The sequence below is a fragment of the Ictidomys tridecemlineatus genome, chromosome 10 (assembly GCF_052094955.1).
Source record: "Ictidomys tridecemlineatus isolate mIctTri1 chromosome 10, mIctTri1.hap1, whole genome shotgun sequence".
NCBI classification, from domain to species: domain Eukaryota; kingdom Metazoa; phylum Chordata; class Mammalia; order Rodentia; family Sciuridae; genus Ictidomys; species Ictidomys tridecemlineatus.
In genome coordinates, this window is record NC_135486.1 from 18176721 (window position 1) to 18198604 (window position 21884).

Sequence of the window (21884 nt, forward strand, 5' to 3'; positions counted from 1 at the left end):
GATCAATAACTTTACTTACTGTCTGTCATTATTATTAGTGTTATTAGAGTTCAATCTTCATGAATACATGTTTTTAAAAATTGTTTTCAGTTTAATGCTATGATTTTTAAAAGACTATTTTTTAAAAAAATGTAGAAATGCTTTTGGATATTATCTCAGTTAATTCAGGGGTCAGGACAGGAAGGTCAATGACTTCCTTCCAAATTTAGCAAAGGAAAAAACATGGTGCAAAAATAGAGCAAGTTACCTGCTCAAGTCCAGAGTCCCTCATGGGGAACTGGGATCTGAATTAGGTATCCTAGGTTGCACCATGGACATAAGAAAGGAGTGAATTTGTGTTAAGCTGCTCAAGCACTATAAACCTCACTATGTTTATCTGGGAATGAAATGGATAATACTTTCCATATCTCAAAAGGCTGTTGAGAGTAAAATCAGACAATTAGATAATGAATGTCATAAAATAGCAGACTGCCGTAAGTTATTATTCTGACTCATGCTGAGGGCTTTTTACATAGCTTTTCTTTCTTTAAAAAGAAAAAAAAGAAACTGTACATTATAATTTTGGTACTAACTGATCACTAAAGTGTCACTTCTTCAAATAATATTCATCATTTTATTTAAAAACATTTTCATTAGCCCCAAACAATGCTCTTTTCATAAAATTAGCATTCTAGATGCAAAGATAGCTCCATCAAAGACACACACTTTGCAGAAACTTCTAAATGTTTTCCCACTTACAAGATGTGAACTGGGAAAAATAGACTGTTATCTTGTACAGAATATGAATTGTTCAGCAATATTGTAAGGCCAAGTCTGAATCCAGTCTCTAAGAACAAAATTTGACCATTGCTGCAATGCTAAAAAGGAGGCATGTAACCTCTAAGGGACGTGATTTGTGAGCCAAGTATTGAGTTGGGAGTCAGTACACCTTTAGGTCAGTCAATTTGGAGCACGTTGTTTGATGTGACCTGATAAGCTCACCCACAAAACTTACACAGGGCATATCAAATTTCCAGCTGTTCACAAAAATCCATGATCCCCTCCCATAACAAGAGTGGTCAATGGAAGACAGTTGTCCAGCCAGGATGACATTCTGGCTACATTCAGAGAGGACCAGAAGGCTAATTCCTACCCATAATAGGTGTGGAAGTTTTGTGGGTCACTTCTGGGGGCTAGCATTCTTTTGGGGGGGGGGTCCTTAAAGAAGTACCTACTGCAATCTCCCTTCTCTACTTTGTTGACTGGACCTAGAGAGCTCCAACACTCCAGGCGGGAGCACAGTGGAAGGTGCCTGGTTCCCTGAATCACTGCATGGAGAAGGGCTGTACTATCCACTAACCCCCTAATCCCGCACTGGAGAGTCCTGTGAACAAAAATAACATTCTGCTGTGTTAAGCTATACTCAAATGGGGGTTTCAATTATTATACCAGTCATCTTTACCCTGAGGGATACATCCTACATATAGAGGGATGACACATTTAGTGTACTTATTTGAATCAAACATTTAAAATGTAAAACTTGATTCTTAAAGAGAAACTATTACCTTTATCAAAATTGACTTCATAGAATCCAGGTGGGCAAATGCAGAAACCAGGAGTAACATATAGTCCACCATTCACGCATCGTGGTGTGCAATGGGCTTATGGGGAGAGAGAATTCTGATTAAGGCCAAATGGGGATTTGGGGTGGAATCATTTTTAAATATCAATAATATAACAACTTCAAACTTTGTAGTTAATTCTAAAATGTGCACCCTTCCGAGATACAAGTTTGCTATATAAAAAAAAAATGTTTTGTGGTTTTAATTAGGCTATTTTTCAACTTCTCAATTTCTTAGAAAATAATTTTGAATTTGTTTCAATTTGAATGCCTGATTAAATTTCTTTTTCCAGAGTCAAAAAAAAAAAAAAAAAAGTAAGATACCATGCAAGGAGAAGAGCAGCTGTTGCAATTCAAGTAAGATACAGAGCATACTGTCAAGGTAAAATTTAGCGTGAAAAGTACCTGGCAACTTTAAAGGCTGTTAATACTCTTCAGGCAAGTTTTAGAGGAGCAAGAGTTAGACAAACTCTAAGAAAGATGCAGGTTGCAACAACACTTATTCAGTCATGCTATAGAAGATACAGGCAGCAAATGTATTTTAATAAGTTAAAGAAGGCAACAAAAATAGTACAGCAAAGATACCAAGTAGTGAAGGCAAGAAACAAACAATTTCAGAGGTATAACCAATTTAGGCATTCTTCAGTACACCTTCAGGCTACTTTTAGGGGCATGAAAACTAGGAGACTTTTTTTTTTTCCTTTTTTTTAATTAGTTGTTCAAAACATTACAAAGCTCTTGATATATCATATTTCATACATTTGATTCAAGCAGATTGTGAACTCCCATTTTCACCCTGTATACATATTGCAGATTCACATCGGTTACACATCCACTTTTTTACGTACTGCCATACTAGTATCTGTTGTATTCTGCTGCCTTTCCTATCCTCTACTATCCCTCCTCCCCTCCCCTCTCCTCCTATCTCTACCCCATCTACTACAATTCATTTTTCTCTCTTGTTTTTTTTTTTACCCTTATTGTTATACAAAATTACATATAAGAGAAAGTGAGGGGGAAGGGGAAAACTAGGAGACTTTTAAAAGTTATGCATTTAGCTGCCACCCTTATTCAGAGGAGATTTAGAACTGTGATGATGAGAAGAAAATTCCTTTCTCTCAGGTAAACTGTTATTTGGATTCAGAGAACATATCATGCAAAACTTTGTGCAAAGAAGCATTGATAGACCCAACCTGATCTTTTATTAAAATTGGGAGCCATCTTGCCACAAAGCTATGAAAAGCTAATTTTGGCTTTACTATAAATTACTGCAAATTCTGAACCTGCTTGGAATGCCTGCCCGTGCCTTGAACTCACCCATGCCTGGCTCTCTGACCAGATAGCAGCCCTCTCTGAAACTTTAGTGACACCTCACAAATCTTGGCCTTCCCTGGCCAGACAACGACCCTCTCTGAGGCTCTAATGGTCCTCATAAATTCTGATGTTGGGGCCAGCAAAAAATGTAAACTACCATTAGTGTGATGCTTGTCAGAGTTCTGTTATCTGTAACCCCCCTTTTGTGTAACTTTCTGGGCTATAAAGCTGGGCTGTAGGAAAGGTGGGGCTGCTGTCTTGTTCCTGCCATTTTGGGAGGAAAAGGCAGCCCAGCCGGTCGAAATAATAAGCTTGCTTTAATTTGATTTTAATTGGAGTCAGTGATCTTTTCTTGCGTCCTGGTCTAACATTTTGGAGTTCCCCAGCGAGATGACCCTGCCCGACCAGACCACAAGACCAGACTGCTGGAAATTCTGAAGCCGGCCTTCGATCCAGGCTCCGGGCTGGAGAGCCACTCTAGGGGGTGTGCAACTTGAGACGTTCCAAGGCCTAGGAGTGAGCCTTTGGTCCCCGGAGCACTGCAGTGAACTGCCGCACTAAAACTATCAGCAAGCACCTGGTGGAGGAGGCCTCCATAGGTAAGTGGCGCCTTTATAACATCTGATATCCGGTTAAGGGAGATCTCTTCTGATGACAGAGAGGTGGCCTGGCGAGGCTCACATATACTCCTGTCCGGACAGTAAGGAGAAATCGTTCTGTCTTCTGTTCTGTTCTGTAGGGAATTCCTCTGGAAGGGTAGAGAGGTGCCGACGGGCACGCACACATTCCTACCCCGGAGCTTTTGCATTGCTTCTCTGTTTTTCTGTTTCGGCGCCGGGTTTCTGTTTTCTTGTGTTTTGTTCTGTGTTCTATATGTTTTTTGTTTGTTTGTTTTTGTGCATTTTGTTGTGTGATTTCCATGGTAAAAACTTAAAGATATTGGACGTGAAAATGGGTAATAAAGCAAGTCAGCCTGACACCGCTTTGGACTGTGTTTTAAGGAACTGTGATAAACTTTACCCCCCTTTGTTAAGCAGGAGGAGAGAAGCCCCTGGCTGGCTGCTGGAGCACACCCACTGCAGAGGGCAATGCCTGTTGGGGGTCTAAGAACTGAGTATCTCCCAGGTTAACAAGTGAGACTCCTTTAAAACCCCTTGTCCCTCCAGATCAAGAGAGTCACAACCTTTGGGCAGAGTCCCCGGTGTTTCTCCTTTGTTAGCAAAGCAATAAAACTCCCTTTTTCTTTTTCTCAAAACCCTGTCCTCATTATTAAATTGGCATTAATTGGCTCTAAGGTCAGGAACTGAACTTTCAGTTACAAATTTTGATACCCCCCCCACCCCTAGAACTTTTTGAGAACTGACTACTGAAATGTTAGGAGATGGAATGTGCCTGGGGTGGAATCGAACCAGAGGAGCTAATGCTGTAAGTAAAAGGAGGGACTGAGGGACTCCCAGCAGCTGCGGAAGCCCTGTTGCTTCTGGGAATTCCTGCCTTCCTTCCTTGCACTGTAAGGATTATGCCACCTCTGTCTTCTTAAAAAAAAGAGAAAAAGAAAAAGGAGACACTTAATGCAGTAAAGTCACCATGGAGACCCTTGATTTTATATATCAGGTTGCCCCTCTGTGAAAACATCTGGTCCCCTTGTGGGGACATCTATGGTGCCACTGGTGTAGGAGATTTTTCTCTTATCTGCTCTGTTTTAAAGGTTTCTGTCTGTCAGCCATAGTCTGGAGCTCCTCTCTGTCTGTCCTGTGTCTTTGTTTCTGACCCTTTAAGACATGTGCAATAGTCTGTTGATATTATAAATTTTTTCTTGGGAATGATCTTGGCTGAATGTGTGTCTAAAAGATGATGTTTTATTGTAACAATCTGGTATCTGAATGGGTTTTTGATGCATTGCACAATGCTGCAGTTAAAAGTTGGGTTTAGGTAATTGTTTAGTTTATGATTTCAGATAATTCATGCCAGAGAACTTAAATACTTAGGATGGAAAACTAAAGAACTCTACTTCCAAGTTGGCAAGTAACTTCCCAATCATTCAGTCTTTTTTTCACCAATTTTGAATTGGGTAGCCTGGGAAAATGTTACTGTGTGTACCAGTGCATTAATTTGGACAAGGATAGTAAATCATAGTATGGTATCTGTTGACAAAACAAGATGTAAAGATATAAAATTTTGTGAATTGTATCTTAAACTTGTATCATAATTTTCAACATTCGAACCTGAAAATTATGACTTATAGTTAAAATGCCTTAGGCCTGAGGTGTCTGCTCAGAATAGCAGTTTTTCCCTGCTCCTTCCAGACCTCAGCCAGGACTTATGTTGAAATGCAAATGAAAGAAGCCTGCAAGCTCAGTAGGAGACTGATCTGAGACCTAAGGAAAAAAAAAGTAAATTGTATGGTATTTACTAATTACTGGCCAGTCATTTTTACTAGGACTCTTGTTTTTTTCCTTAGATTCTGTATTTTTTTGAGCTCATGATTTTGACCCTACAGACCTAGGTTAATGTTTTTCTGATCAGTCCTATCTTTGACCAACTGTGGAGTTTTTGAAACATTGCAATGGAGATTTCACCTGCGAAAAGCTACTAAGGCCTTTACTATTGTTATGTGTGCACACTTTTGTTATGTGTTGTATGTCTATATATACATATGTCCGTATATCATATATATGATATACAAATTAACATATATAAGGAGCACTCATAAAAACAAATTTAAAAAAATGGATCCAAAGATCTTTAATTCATGTGATTTAAATGGTTCAATTTAAATTGGATAAACAGATAAAAATAAATGTCTTTAAATTTAAGCTTACAAGTTTTTCTAGGTGTTCAAAAAACTCATAAAATGTTAATGTCTATAAAATGTCTAATATGCCTTGGTTCTAGGACTTTTCCTTCAACAAAAAATGGTTTACACTGTTCAATACATTTGTTTAATATTTTGATAAATAAGTAAAGTAAATTTGATATGGGATTACTCATTCATGAGTACTTTTGTTAGATATCTGATTGATTTACTAAGGTCTGTATAAGTTTGTACTAAAGTCTGTATAAGATTGTAAAAATCAGTCATGTGTTAAAGAGACAAAAATTTCTTAAAACATAAGTTTACCCATAACATTGTGTTTATTAAGTTTTATTTTTTCTAGAGCAAGCAACCATAAAAATTAAACAACTGGTTAAATAAGAACTGTTATTTTAGAGCACTGTACTGCCATTTCTTTAAAAGCTAAACTTGGTTAATGTAGAAACATCAATGTAATTATGATGCTATTAATGTGCTCATATCTTCCAGGTATACAAGTCTGTAAGGTAGAAACTTTGAAAGAGCATTATATCAAGCTGGTGTTCTGAAGTTGTATGGTAAAAAATATATTGGAGATTTATTTACCTGTTATCAATAAGATATGTAAAGTTTTATGTTACTTCTTACATTGGGGAACAATTTAAATGTATGTTTAAGTTAATGAGAGCCTAATCTATGTAAAGGTTAAAAACTTTCAGCCTTTCTTTAATTCATGTTTTAAATGTGATATCATATGGTGTTAGCTAATGTTCATGTGACCTCAAACAATTTATGTAAACTTTGTAAAATGATATTTAAAAATACAAAGATCAACTTTAGAACTAAAACACTTGAGATTTATAAAGAGCCCTGCCTTACCTGAGATGAGACTCTGTGTCCCATCTTACTACATGTGAGAATGACTATGAAAGCAGTAGGCCAGATTTTAGTTCATTTAAAGTTATGTTCAAAAGTTTGTTTTTTTGTTTTTGTTTTTTTTCTGTCAAGATTACTAGGATCTCAAACAGAGGATATAATGTATAACTCAGCCAAAAATTCAGGGTAGCTGTTACACGAACTATGTGTTTTTACTCTTGTTAATTTTATTTTGTAATTTTCTTATAAGTGATCTAAAGATTCCCTGTTAATGTTTACAGAAGTGTTGCTTTAAGAACACAACATGGGTTAGTTTGAGATAATAAGCCATCACCTACAAGGTGATAGGATAATACAGATCCCAAATAATAAAAAGATGAATAATTATAAAGTTATAGACATTAAAGCCCAGTACTCTTAATATAAGGCTGTTAAAATTTATTTGCTGGATGCTTAAGATTAAGTTTTAAAATTAAAGTTAAATTAAAAGGGCCAGAAAAACCAATATTTGGCTCTTGCCCTCTAAGTCAGTCTGAATCCAGGGAACAGGGGACTTCTCCAAAGAGCTTTGCAACTCTGGGCCACATAACCTCCCAATCAGGGAGACTAATGAGACCACTGGAGAACAGAAAACCAATCAGTGCATTTGCTATGAAGAGGAGAGTCATCAGAGAAGGGAGACATCCCTGGTGCTTCTGAGGGAAGCCACATGGTCAAGCAAGACCTAGACCCATCCTAGCGCAAATGGCACTAGCAGAACTGAGAAGTTTCCCCAGGAATGACTCCCATAAAAGCTCAGCTGACTGTTAACAATAGATAGAAACAAAAGTCAGTTTGACTGCTTCATCTTAAACACTTAGCAAAGACAGTTAAAAACCAAAATACAGCCATTCCTGGGCATTTTAAATAATAATAATGATGATAATAATAATAATAATTATTATTATTATTTAAGGTATACAATTTATGTTAGCCTCCCAAAATAAGTAAGACTGAAGGCTACAAAGAAGGATTCTCAGACAGAAATGCCTGATAACTATAAAAAGAGACTATCAAGAGGAGCTGCCAGAGACAGAAGTTTTTAGTTTAAGGCCTACAGATATTCCTAACCTACACAGGTAGGCTTTGTGTTTGCTAGTATGATTATCCAGCCCTGAGTAACAGAATTAAAGGTTTCTCTATTAGACACAGAGCTCATACTAGTAAAAGAATTTTGCAAGATCAGATGACATTAAATTATTAAACTGTATCTTATGGGGAAGGACATCTGTAACACTAAAAGTTAAATGTTATGCTTACAGTCCTGATAACTGGGGATGTTAAAGCCTGGTGAGGGAACTTCTATACAGTGACACGTTCCAGCTGCTGCAACATTTACTCAGTACTCATGGTTTTTGTTTCTCTCATAGAAGCACCATCGCCAGATGACTTTACAACCTGTTCTTCCCCAACCAGACTTCAAACCGAGCTGACTTCTAAAAGGTAACTCATGTCCCTCACGCCGTGCCCCCTCACGTCACCCTCTCTCAGCTCAGAAGAAGCCAAAATGAGTGACGCCTCTCTTCTTACAACAATGGAGCCAAAAATAAATAGATTATCAACATAAGTAATTAATTAAGTCAGGTAAAATCAGGGAGACTGGTTTAGGGTGAGTTTTAAAAATTTGGAGACTGTTACCTCAGGGATTAAAATTCCCTCAGTGCTCTTCCCCTACCCTATCAAAGATTTGAAAGGGACACATAAGAAAAGGGGGGAATGATAGACCCAACCTGATCTTTTATTAAAATTGGGAGCCATCTTGCCACAAAGCCATGAAAAGCTAATTTTGGCTTTACTATAAATTACTGCAAATTCTGAACCTGCTTGGAATGCCTGCCTGTGCCTTGAACTCACCCATGCCTGGCTCTCTGACCAGATAGCAGCCCTCTCTGAAACTTTAGTGACACCTCACAAATCTTGGCCTTCCCTGGCCAGACAATGACCCTCTCTGAGGCTCTAATGGTCCTCATAAATTCTGATGTTGGGGCCAGCAAAAAATGTAAACTACCATTAGTGTGATGCTTGTCAGAGTTCTGTTATCTGTAACCCCCCTTTTCTGGGCTATAAAGCTGGGCTGTAGGAAAGGTGGGGCTGCTGTCTTGTTCCTGCCATTTTGGGAGGAAAAGGCAGCCTGGCTGGTTGAAATAATAAGCTTGCTTTAATTTGATTTTAATTGGAGTCAGTGGTCTTTTCTTGCGTCCTGGTCTAACAGCATCACTTACAATTCCTTCAGTTACGAAAGGCAGTTATTAAGATCCAGTCATCATACAGAGGGTGGGTGGTAAGGAGACAAATGCAAGAAATGCAGAGGGCTGCTGTTCTCATTCAGGCGACTTTCAGAATGCACAGAACATTTGTTTCATTTCAGACTAAGAAATGTGCCTCAATTATAATTCAACAACATTATAGAACATACAGAGCTGCAAAATTGCAAAGAGAAAATTTTATCAGACAATGGGATTCTGCAGTGGTCATTCAAGCTGCATATAAAGGAATGAAAACAAGACAGCTTTTAAGGGGAAAACACAGAGCTGCTATTAGAATAAAAGCACATGCAAAATGTATAAGCAATATTGTTTCTACCGAAAGCTTCTTATGTATGGTCTATAATACCAGTATCTTCCATTTTCTATTTAAGATATTCATTATGCAAACTTGAAATTCTCCACTTAACTGTTCAGTTTACTTCATGTGATACTTATTATCCAATTTGTTGACATTATTTTATTGGAGTTGAGCTCCTCCTATTTCTTCTTATTTCTTTTTTCTCAGGAATTCACATTCTCCAAGGCATGTCATCTACCGACCAGTAATGTGCCTCTCCTGGTGATAGAGATACATGCCTCAGGACAGTCTTTGAAGCCAAAAAGTGGTGAAGACACATGCCCCCATCCCACTCAGTCTAGCAACAGTGACCCTCAGGGAGCATCCTTGTGTATTCACTAATATTTTTGAAGTCTTTTCATTGAAATTCCTGGTGCCTGAGTATGCAAAATGGTGGGAGGAATTCTCAGGGAGTAGAGACTATTCTGCACATGTATTTATCTGGTGCTCTGCTTTATCAAGATGCTGGCAATTTTATATTACTCATCCTTCCATGCCCATTCCCCTCAGCCATGGGCTGGCAGTATCATTATTTTATGTCTTTATTATTTTAGGGCAGTTTTAGGGTAGGCAGTAATCAAGGCATTGAAACCAAAATAACCCACTGGCTCCAGCCTTTCTTTGACCCATGACTCTGGTTTTTACTCAGTGCAACTCCCAGGAATTGCCCAAGGGTTTCTCTCCTTTAAGCATTTTTTTTTTTTTTTAAGATCTCCAACATAACCGGAGATTTTTCATGTAAACATTCTATTTGGAATATAATAGACACAGAAAGAGGCAAATATCATAAGATAGAGTTGTGTGAATTTTAGGCAGCTTTGCACTAACCAAATCAAGATATAGAGCATCGATAACACCTAAAAACTTCCTAAATGACCTTTCAAAGGTGTTAATTTCCAAAGGTAATCTTTCTGACTTCGTTTACCAGGGATTTTTAGTTTGTCTTCTTAAAAAGAGTTATATAATATATGTTGAGTGGCTTCCTTCATGTAATATTATGTTTGTGAGATTCATCATTCATTTATTTGTGTTGCTGTACATAGAACATTACAGGTATGCCTCGTCTGAGATGTGTTTACCTTTTCTGCCATTAAAGGCCATTTAGGTTGTTTCTGATTTGGCACCACATGAACAGTGCTGCTATGGAACTCTTGTGTTCACAGATGTGTGCTCTTCTATTGGATAATAGGATACATGCTCTGCTTCTATAAGCATTACCAATGTATTTTCTCATGTACCAATTTATACTCTCACTTGTAGTGTTGTGAGAGGTCTTGTTTCTCCATATCTTTAACAACCATTGAGATAATCTTTCTCATTTCAACAATTTTAGTAGATTTGCAGTATCTCATGATGGTTTCAATTTGCATTTCCCTGATGATGAATAAGACTGAATACTTGATCTCTGACCATTTAAATATCCCATTTGTTAAGTTCTTATTTGAATCTTTATTTTAATCTGTCTTTGTCTTGAGAGATGACCAAAAACCATTTACTTCACAGTTTGGGTGTGGGCGGTTGCCTATCTTAAGGAGAAGTTCATCTGTTTTAGAACCATGCTGTTCAATACAGAGGACAGTTAAAGTCAGCCTAGGAGGGTTTTAGGCATTATGCAAATACTACTGCATTTTACATAAGGGTGCACTTTTTACATAACACTCCACAGTCCCATTGTACTAGGCAGTGGGACATGTTGCTGAAAGACTTGGAGACAGAGTGCAAGACATAAGGTTTATTGAAAACTGCTTATGTGGAAGGTCCAGTGGTGAGGGGCTGGAAACATAGCTCTTCTATCCTTTATGGTGCTTTGCCAGAAAGCAGTGACTCTGTCCCTCACTGTGCTTTGTCCAGTAGCAGCTGGCTGGATGAGCACTGATCCCCTCCACAGCTCTCTGCTCCATGGTAGTTACTGCAGGGAGAGGAGAATCAATGAGTCAGGCTACAGAAGCAGTGACATCATTAGCTTGCTTCCTTGCATGATGTGACCAGCATTCCAAGGAACTTGACATACATGCAAGAAAGCAGCTTTCTAAGATAACACTAATTTCTCCTAATTCTCAGCATGCCTGAGAGAAAGTCCCTGTCTTTCAAGTAACACTTATCTTGACCATCTGGCTGGGGCCCACTCATTGTTCCCTTGAGAGGGTTAGATTCTTGGGAATATAAAGGAGCATTTTAGGGACATCATGTTTTACTGTTCTTTACTCCAAGACCAACACAAAGGGATTTGAGCATCCATGGGTTTGGATATCTGCTGGACAGCCCTGGATCCAATCTCCTGCTAATTTTGAGGGACAATCCTATGACTGTTGAGTACTTGAAATGTGGATAGTCCGAGTTAAAAGGTGCTGTCAGTGTAAATACAGACAGGATTCTAAAGGGGTAAGAAGAATACAACATATTTTAAGGTATTGGACCAAATAAAGCATATTATTAAAATGAACTTCAATGCTTCTTTTTTACTTTTAGTAATGTGAGAATTTTAAGAATTTTACAATTACATATGATTTTCATTATGCATCTATTAGAGTTGTTCAGAACTACTAGTATATTAATTATGGTGGGAAAAGAAAACAAATGCTTGGATTGTTCAAAAAAAATCATCTTAAAATTTTAGGTAATAAAAATAAGTGCTGGATTTAAAAATGTGTTATTGCTTGATTGCGAATTCCATGGTCTCAGCTTGAGTTTTTCTTCATTTCAGAGAAACGCTGTGACTTTCCCACGGTAGAAAATGGAAGGCTTGCCCAATATTACTATACTTTTAAGAGTTTTTACTTCCCAATAAGCATAGACAAAAAGTTGCCATTTTTCTGTTTGGCTGGCTACACAACTGAAAGTGGGAAACAAGAAGAGCAAAGCAGAAGTTCAGCAGAGGGCTGGTCTCTAGAACCAAGGTGCTTCAGTAAGTGAGCACGTTGTGTTTAACACAACGAGGGATGGCTATGGTGCTCCAAGAAACTAGTTTATTGAAAAAGCTAATTTATTCCTATGAAATATGGGCAGTGATTAAACTTTCTGGTATATAAGAACAGAATTACTAGTAAACTATTATATATTTTGTTAACCAATATCAGATATAATTAAAATCACTTGAATGTAGATACTTTTGTTAATATGTTGTAAGTTATTTAAATTGTCCACCTCCTCAGGTGATCCAATTTAAAAATTGTTACTTCATGAGATTTCATTTGAATTTTGGCCTTTGATCAAGGACAACGGACAAGGCTTTTGACAATAAAAGACCGGTAGAGTTAGCCAACAGGTACGTGAAAAAAACAGAACACAGGTGCAAAGGCAAACTTTATTTTTCAGTTTTGCCAAAGGTTAATTGTGCCATGCATTCTTGGAATTTGGTGAAAATATATTTTGAGATTTATTTAAACTCTTTTAAGTTATTGGTGAGGTTCATAAAATAAATAACTTTTAAATTTTCTAGAAACATGTTCGGCCCCTGAATTACATAATAGAAATTATTCCACAACACAGAAAACATTCAAAGTGAAGGATAAAGTGCAATATGAATGTGCTGCTGGCTACTACACAGCTGGAGGAAAGCACACAGAGGAGGTGGAATGCCACACGTATGGATGGTTTCTCACACCAAAGTGCACCAGTAGGTTCTAACGTTCAACACAACTTATTTTCACTCTGAAAAAGTACCTCTCACACTGAACTATTTATGTTGTTATGATAATTATGACCCATTATCATATTTTTTTTTAGTTTTAATTGTATTCATAATAGAATTTGATCATTTAAAGTTTTCAAGTGGGAAAATTTATTTTTGCTTTTGGAATTTAAATAACCCTAATGATATATATCATAATTTATTTCATATATATATGAAATAAATTCAAAAGCTTTTACTAGCTAAAACAGCATAAGAGAAACTTATTAGTTTCTATTGAGATATGGGTTGTAAATAGTATATAAGTTTTAGGAAAAATAAACACTTTGTGTTTTTATTCATTCTTTCAATTTTAGAATTGCAGTGCTCTTCTTTAAGATTAATAGAGAATGGCTATTTTTATCCTATAAAGCAAACCTATGAAGCAGGAGATGTGGTTCAGTTTTTCTGTCGTGAAAAAATTATCATCTAAGTGGACCTGACATAATTTAGTGCTATAACTTTGGTTGGTACCCAGAATCTCCTGTATGTGAAGGTAAACTTTTAAACTTTATACCTGGGGAAGTAGCATATCTTAACCTCATATTTTAATAAGTTTTAATCTCTATGAGCTCTGAAAAAATATTTGTGGTGATATCTAATTCTAGAGAGCTGTGAAATTTGAAACAGGAGCTGGGAGAATGAACCAGGTTTCTGACCAGGGCTATGCAATGGGATTGCCTGGAACTATCAGAGTTTCCTAATTGCACCCAGTGAAAACTTGGACAGTTTTGTCATTTTCCAGTTGTACAAAATAGCATTGGGACAACAGTGGAGAGAAAGATTGTTAGCAAACTATCTGCAGCATGTTATTTCAAACATAAGTGGCACAAATATTTAATGTCTATTCCTCACCCTCCCCCTTTCCAAACTGGTACGCCAACATGCCTGCTATTTGATAATAAATACTCAGGAGATGTAGTATAGTGGGCTTAATAATGCTTCTCCACTCCCCCTAAAAATAACCCACATCCTAATCCCTTAAACCAGTAATATTACTTTATATGGCAAAGGGAACTTTGCAGATGTGATTAAGGATCTTGAGGTTATCTGGGATTATTCATTTGGACCCTAGATGTGATCACAAGTGTCCTTTTTAAGAAACTGAAAGGAGATTTGACTGCAGAAGAGGAAGTAGGCAATTTGAAATGCATAAACAGGCTGGAGTGAACCTGAACCAAGGAATATTTGCCAAAAAAACATTAATAAACAAATTAAACCAAATAGAAGAAAACCGAAATTATCAGTAACTTGTTTGAAACAACTGCTATTAGTGATTTAGATAATGAAAGATCTTCTAAGCTTTTTTCTATTCACATCTAAACACACATATACAACATAAAGATGCTGCCATACTGTGCAGACATTATGTTTCTTGTTGTTTTTGCACTAAAAATTTTGTGAACATAGTTAATCTTACTTCTACATATATATTTGAATGGCTAAATTCTATCCCACAGTGCAGGTACATAAAAATTAATTTAATTGATAACTTTATTGCTGGACGTTTAGCATTCAACATATTTACATTCCAAACAGTACATTTTTGTAACTGAATGTTTGTACATTTTAAAAATCTTTATTTTTCATTTAAAAAAGTTAATTAAATGTATTTTGCCATGTTTTAGTATTTTTCTTATTTTTCAGATTTTCCAAACTGGAATTTCTACATAAAAAGATCTGGAAATTAATTTTTTTCTTAATTGCCAATCTGTCCTTCAGAAAGTTTATTCTGATTTATAACCCTACCATTAGTGAATCAAAGTAGGAGGTTTTTAATCTTTGTCAACTTTGACTATTTTAATCTTCACATTTTATTTTTAATTTAATAAGCAAAATTATTTTGATTTACTTAAGTATCAGCCAATTTGGAATTTTTTTTCCATTTTCTAAGTGGCCACAGATTTGTTTTTTTCCACTAGTAATTGTTCATAGCCTAGCCATTTTTCAGACTCATAAGGTATATCTACATAAATTCAATGGAGTATTTGAGAATCATGTATACTGCAACCATTTCATTTTACTTTTATTTATAGTCTTTGAAAATATAGATGCTTAAGTCTTAAGCTTTTAAGCCTTTTGTTCATAGTTCCTGTCTTTCAAGCAAGTCTTAGGATGCTATCCTATTCAAATTCAAATATATCTTCACCTATAATTTTTCTATTACTCTCATAATTTTATGTTGAGATACTGGATATTAAGTTTCTCATTATGTGATTGATATTGCATTGAATAGGAGGAGTACAATCATCTTTGAGGACAGAGACTAGATTGAAATAGAAATGGAAAAGATAATAATGAAACAACCCCATAAGGAGTGACAAGGCTTAAAGAAATCTGTCATTCAGTATCTTGATCAAATGCCTCAAGACATTTAGGCATGATGTTGATGAACTGAGGCAAATAGTGATGATCAGTCACTGTCAGGGCAAGAGGAGAGCTTGCACGTCTTGATTATCCACTGGGATTGAGCATGTTATCTCTACAAAGAGATTCATGCAACAGTGTGAAGAGGAAAAGATTTTTCTGTCTGAATTATTATTTCAGATGCGAATCTCTATAACCTCTCCTACTTGTCTTCCTGCTCTCCTCCACTCTAGTGATTCTAGATTCCTTCCTCTTCCTCAGGCTAGGCATGCTCTCACCTTGGGGTTGTTCCTCTGTCAGGTATACTGTTTCATCAGATAATGACACTTGTCAACCTTCACATCTTTTTGCAGACACTTACTTAGCCTACCCAGCCATCTGACTTGGAGTGTAGCCTCCTTTCCCCCAGCACTTTTGATAGCTCCTTCCCTTTACCCTTTTTCCACCTAATTTCATATGCTGTAGTTTAAGGATAGTTATAAATTACAAAATTCATATATTAAGTATGTCTATTAATTATTGTGGGGGTTTTGTTTAGCAGGTAAGCTCCACGAGGTCAGGAGACTGTAGATTGCCCAGTGTAGCTTTTAAGTCAACTTTCTAAGCTCCTTAATTCTCTCTTTCTGTACCAATCAAGAATCAGCAGCTGCCTCAAGGGAAAAGCCAATACAGAGCACCAGGCTCATTTTTATACTCCTCCCCATTCCTTGAACTTCTTGGTTCCTCAAGCCTTGGTTGCTATAGCAGCCTCCAAACTCCGATTTTTCTATACTCAACCCTAAGAGATTTCCGAAAAGCTCTACTTGCGCTATGCCAGTTAAGGTCCATTCTGTTCTTGCTCTTTTAACTGAGCTGACAATTAACAAACACCCTAAGAGGAAAATGACACATAAAATGTTGAACTCATCTAAATTAACTTTTCCAGGACTTCAGCTCATTGACTTCCTTGAAGATTCTCTGCTGCCTTGAAATATGTGCTTTTTTGTCTGTTTTCCAGATTTTCTGATCCTTGGTAGAAGTGCTGGTCTGATATTAGCTACCCATCATAGCAGGAGGTGTATAAGTCAATTTTTAATTTATTTTAATTAAAATCTCATTTTTTTTGTAAAACAATGACATCCTAAATTATATAGCTCCACTTCACCTCATTTTAAAAACTATTTTATAATGATTCTAAAGTCTTTTTTAATAATTCTTTCATTTTTATTATCTGTAGCACTCCTAGCCAAACGTATAAGCATTCAACAAATACTTGAAAAATATCTGAATAAATGTTTCTTAATGTATTACAGGCATATTAATATGTAGTGTTGGCAACCCTGAATCTTTTTTTTTTTACTTATCTTAGAAGTTATTCTTTAATGTTACATAATCCTGGAGGCAAACAAGGATATAATAAAACCAATTTTCTGAAATATTTTATTATTTGAAACTTAAAATGTCAATATTTTATGATGAAAAAAATCATCATAAAATAATTTTGTTGGAGAGCCTAATGCTTTTAATTTTTGTTGTTTTATTTTAATACATGTGGAAATGAGCAAGGTAACAAATTTAAAACAATCAAATCTTCCTATTCCTTAACTGGAAATTTAAAAGAGAAAACTCTTAACTGCTTTGGATGGTATCAGGCCAAAAAGTTGTTTCGTCATTGCTAAGAATCATGCTTGTTTCTGCATTTCCACCAAGTTATTCATTAATCAATGGTTTGTCTCATGAATATTTTATGTGAATTTTCTGAAAATGAATCAGCTATTCCACTCCTTGTTTCTTATCCAAAAGAACTAAAATAAGCATGCAATAGTGATACAGCCACATCCATGTTTATAGTAGCACAATGCACAATAGCCAAGTTATGGAACCAGTCCAGATGCACATTCCACAGATGAGTGGGTAAAGAAAATGAGGCACATATACACAATGGAATTTAAAACAACTATAAAAAAGATGATATGCATTTGCTGATAAAAGGATGGAACTGGAGAACATCATGCTAAGCGAAATAAGCACACTCAGAAAGTCAAGGGTCAAATGTTGACACGGTTTGAAGTGTCCCCCAAAAGCTCATGTGTGACACAATGCAGGAAGGTTTAGTGGAGAAATGGTTGGGTTATGAAAGTCTTGACTTAATCAGTTTATTAATACCCTGATGGGATTAAAGACTGATGGCTGAAGGCAGATAGGCTATGTCTGGAGGAGGTGGGTCATTGGGGGAGGCTTGTCTTTGGATTATATATTTTGTATCTGATGAATGGAGTCTCTTTCTGCTTCCAGATCATCATGTGAACGACTTTTCTGTGCCACACTCTTCTGCCATGATGTTTTGCCTCTCTTTGAGCCCAAGGAATGGAGGCAGCCTTCTGTGGACTCAGACAGCTGAAACCATGGGCCCTCTGAATAAACTTTTCCTCCCAAACCATTGTTGTGATCTGGTCTTTCAGTTGCAGTAGCAAAAAAGCTAAAACAAATGTTTTCTCTCATAATGCAGAAGCTAGAAAAAAATAAGGAAAAAAGGTGAGGAGGGATGAAAATAGAAGAGAGATCAGTGAAGTAGAGAAAGAGTATTGAAATGGAAGAAGGAGGAATAGGAAATGGGAGGAATGGTGGAATGAAATTGACCAAACTCTCTTAGGTGCATGTATGAATATACCAAAGTGCATTTCACCTTTTTGCATATGTATAAAGAAATAATTTTTAAAACTCTAGATAAATAGAAGGAAGACCAGTAGAGTAGGAAAAAATGAACCAGAGGAGGAAGGAGAAAAGGGAAAGGGAAAGTACTAGGGACTGAATGGAGCAAATTATATTCTAGGCTTGTGTAATTACATCAAAATGAATCATCATATTGTGTATAACTATAATGTACCAATAAAAAATTAATTGTGATATTTGCAATAAGGTTAATAGTCAAATTGTTTTTATGATAGTCAACTATCTACCTGTTAAAATATTGTTAAAGGAACATGGTTAAAAAATGAATGGCCATTGCTATTTTTATATTTTATGCTTCCCAAGTAATTCTTTTTGGTCAGAAAATTACTGGGGTCATGCAAATTATATGATCTGAAATTAGCCAGTCCTGCAAGCATGATGACAGTGTCTGTATCACACAGATCTGTTGCAGACCTGAAAGAGCATCACTGTCACTCTCTTGTTTGAAGCAATGGCTATACTTTAATCTTCTGATTTGTTAGTTGTGAGGCCGACTAATTTTAATATTTTGGAGGGAGATAAAAATTTCTGTGGACAATATAGTTCAAAGCTGCCTGTTTGCAAATGTTCAATGCTAAAGAAAGAAAAGTGTGAAAAGTGCAAAAGTGAAAGCAAATACAAGGTAAAATGGTGGCATATTCAAAGTTTAGTGGTTTGGGATAAGACAAGGTACAACAAATAAACTGTAAAGGGATGGCTGGACTGGTTCAATGGAAACCAGAAAAGATAAGACTAAAACTACTGTTTGGATACTGTGGACTTATTAGTTACCCCCAAAAGAAGAGACAGCATCTAGTATGAAATTGAGAATGGAAGTAGTTGAGGAATAAATGTAAGATACAGAAAACCTAGAACATGATGAGCTTGTCAATAAGTAGGACTGTGAGTGGGGAGATACTGATAAAAGAGATCTTTTTTAATAAAATGAAATAAATTTTTTAATAAAAATATTGAGCATTTGTTCAAATTAAATGAAAGAGGAAAGAATGACAGAGAAAAATTTTTCATAGTAGATTTCAGAGGTTTCTTAAAAAAGTGAGGACATTGAGATCAAAGGCACAGGAAGCTCCTGACCTTTAGTAGGAGGAGGGACTGGGTTTGTGGCTAGAAAGAGGTCATTTCTGGATTCTGCTTCTTTTGTGAAGGAGAGGAAGTTGGCGGTGAGAATATATTAATATATACTTAATATATTGCTCTTTAAAAGTAAATAAATATAAAAAAGTGCAACATGATAATGAACCAAGAAAAAAACACATAAAAAAAACTTTTAAAAAATACACAAACACACATCATAGATATAACAAACAACAGAAGAGCTCAACTCACCTAATACAAGAGAAAATCAGATATCTTGAGGACATTTGGTTTAATGAAACAATCAGGCACAATGAGTAAAACACTCTTAAGTTGGAAAATTTATAGAAATAGATAAAATGGTGTTTGCCAGGTGTTGAAAGGAAAGGGGAATGGCGAGCTCATGTTCAATGGGTATAATTACAGTCTCTCAACACTGAAAGAGTCTGGAGATGAATGTTGGTAATCGTTGCATAACAATGTGAATACACTTAATGTCACTGAACTATAAACTTAAAACTAGGTATGATGGTAAATATTAAGTAACGTGTATTATATTACAGGTTTAAAAAAACAGATAAGGGTATAACCAAGTCAAAAAGAAGAAGGAGGAGTGGGAGGAGGAAGAGGAAGAGGAGCAGGAGGAGGAAAGTATTACAAGTATCTCAGTCTTGAGAAGGTGAAAATCTTAACACAAACAACAAAAGAACCAAAGAACAATTCTTTATAGAGCCTCAATTGCAAAGGGAGATGCAATTCAGTTAAACATATCTATAGTGAAATAACACAACAGTAAATTTATGAAGCAAAAACTATGTGACAGGTAAAAGGAAAGAAAATTAATAACTGTCTTTGTCTACTTCATGTGATCAATATACTAGAACAGATGTGCTTTATGGATTATGCCAATTCTGCACCCCAATATTTTCAAGTGCTCAGAAAGAAGTCATGAAAACTTGCCCTATATATTATGCCATAAGGAAAATATAATTTAAATTCCAAATATAGATTTATTTTAGCCACATTCTGTGGTTATAGTGCAACACATTTAAAACATAAGCCAAGTAAAAAGGCTAACCACCCTGAAAATGTACAGAATTTCTATAAAGGAATCCTTGGGTCAGAAGGATAGTATAAATTAAATTGATAGAATTTCTATAAAATAATAATGAACATATATCAGAATTTATGGGATGTAGCTAAAACAGCATTCAAGTAGTAGCTTACAAATAATAATATAAAAAGAATAATAAATAAATTAAACATCTAAAAGACAGGGAAAGGATAATAAGTAGATGGGGGGAAGGAAGAAATTAATACATAGTGAACTAGGTATAAGTGGGCATAGGTGGGTGGTAGCAGAGGTTTGGGTGACTAAGTACCATGTTCTGCTAACTTTTTGGCAATGACTGTGGCAGGAACTCTAAAAAACTATCAATCTTCAGATTAAAGACAAAGGAATAGAAGAATATATGTGTGTGGAGCAACTGTACTCATCAGAAATCAGTGTTAGAAGGAGTAAGGATGAGGGCTGAATAAATGAGTAGCTTGGCCAGATTGAGTGGTGGATTCCATTAGTTTCCTGGAAGTGGGATGAGAACAGGATAACAAAGTTTCTGTATAAAGAAGAAAAAAAGTTTCACACTGTGTTAAAATTAATTGCACTGAGTTGACATGTAATTAGTAATTAAACCATCTTTTAGATTTGATTCAGGCATAATGTATTATATTTCCTCTATTTATGTGCTTAGTAGATAATGGATCTAATCTAATATTGTTGCTTCAGGCCCATGCACAATGTATGCAACATAAACTTAGAAGCCTTGTGCTTTCTTGATTGTATCTTTCATTCAGTTAGAATAGAAGGTCTATTAAAAGAGTATTAACATAAGCCATTGAATATTGATTTCCATAAAGATTCAAATGGAAATAAATATGACACATACCAAATCATTTTTCAGTTCCCTAATGAGGAAAAAATAGTGGTAAATAGTGAACATCAGACTTTATAACTAAGCTTTTAGTGTTAGAACTGCCAACTAAATATGTATCATCTGGAAGTTCTTTTAGTACTCAAGTACTCTGTGCTCATATTGGTCATTTTATTAGAAAGTATAGTATGCAGAGAAATGGGTCAGACATCTTGAATAAGTACAGCATATAGAAAAATGTCCAACTACTGTGATCAGACACAGTAACCACATAAATCATATACTTTAACAAGATACACTAACTAGAGACATTACCCAGATCCATGACTGGGTAGAAGAACATGAGATATAAGCCAGACAATATGACCATCTACAGTAACCAGAGAAAATATTCAAATACTATGACTCGGGTACAGTAATCAAGAGACATTTCCCAGACATTAGGATCAGTTATAGTAACCAGAGACATTAGTTAGATACAGTGATCAGAAACTATAACTAGAGAAATTAAACACTTACCATTACCAGGTACAGGAACGAGAAAAATTAGCTAGTTACCATAAACAGGTTCAATAATAAGAAATATAAGCCAAAAACCATGACCAGTTTCAATAAATAGAGGGAGAAAGAAAAACCAAACCAGATATTGTGACCAATTACAATAAGCAGAGTCATTAGGCAAATACCATGACTAGATATAGTAACACATAAGATGACCAGGTACAGGAGCCAGAGACATTAGCCAGATATAGCAACAAGCACAGAAACCAGAACCATGAGCAACTCCTGTGAGAAGTATGATAACCAGAGACTATTTAGCCCGATTTGATGACCAAGTACATAAACCAGAGAAATTATACACTTCCTGTGGCCAGGTTCATGAGCCACAGACATTAGCCAGAT

General features: G+C 35.9%; 1 long non-coding RNA gene across 5 annotated transcripts in view; it reads left to right on the forward strand.

Moving 5' to 3' along the window:
- Window positions 1-17680, forward strand: part of LOC120887689 (uncharacterized) — a 43192-nt gene extending 25512 nt beyond the window's left edge. For 2 of the 5 annotated variants that reach the window (XR_013426440.1, XR_013426445.1), the window contains exons 2-7: window positions 3301-3513; window positions 6219-6286; window positions 7994-8066; window positions 11932-12843; window positions 13215-13393; window positions 17539-17680. This is a non-coding gene — a long non-coding RNA (uncharacterized LOC120887689). The remainder of the gene's footprint in view (window positions 1-3300; window positions 3514-6218; window positions 6287-7993; window positions 8067-11931; window positions 12844-13214; window positions 13394-17538) is intronic. The other 3 variants (XR_013426442.1, XR_013426444.1, XR_013426443.1) reach the window with 3 other exon arrangements.
- Window positions 17681-21884: the final 4204 nt, after the last annotated feature.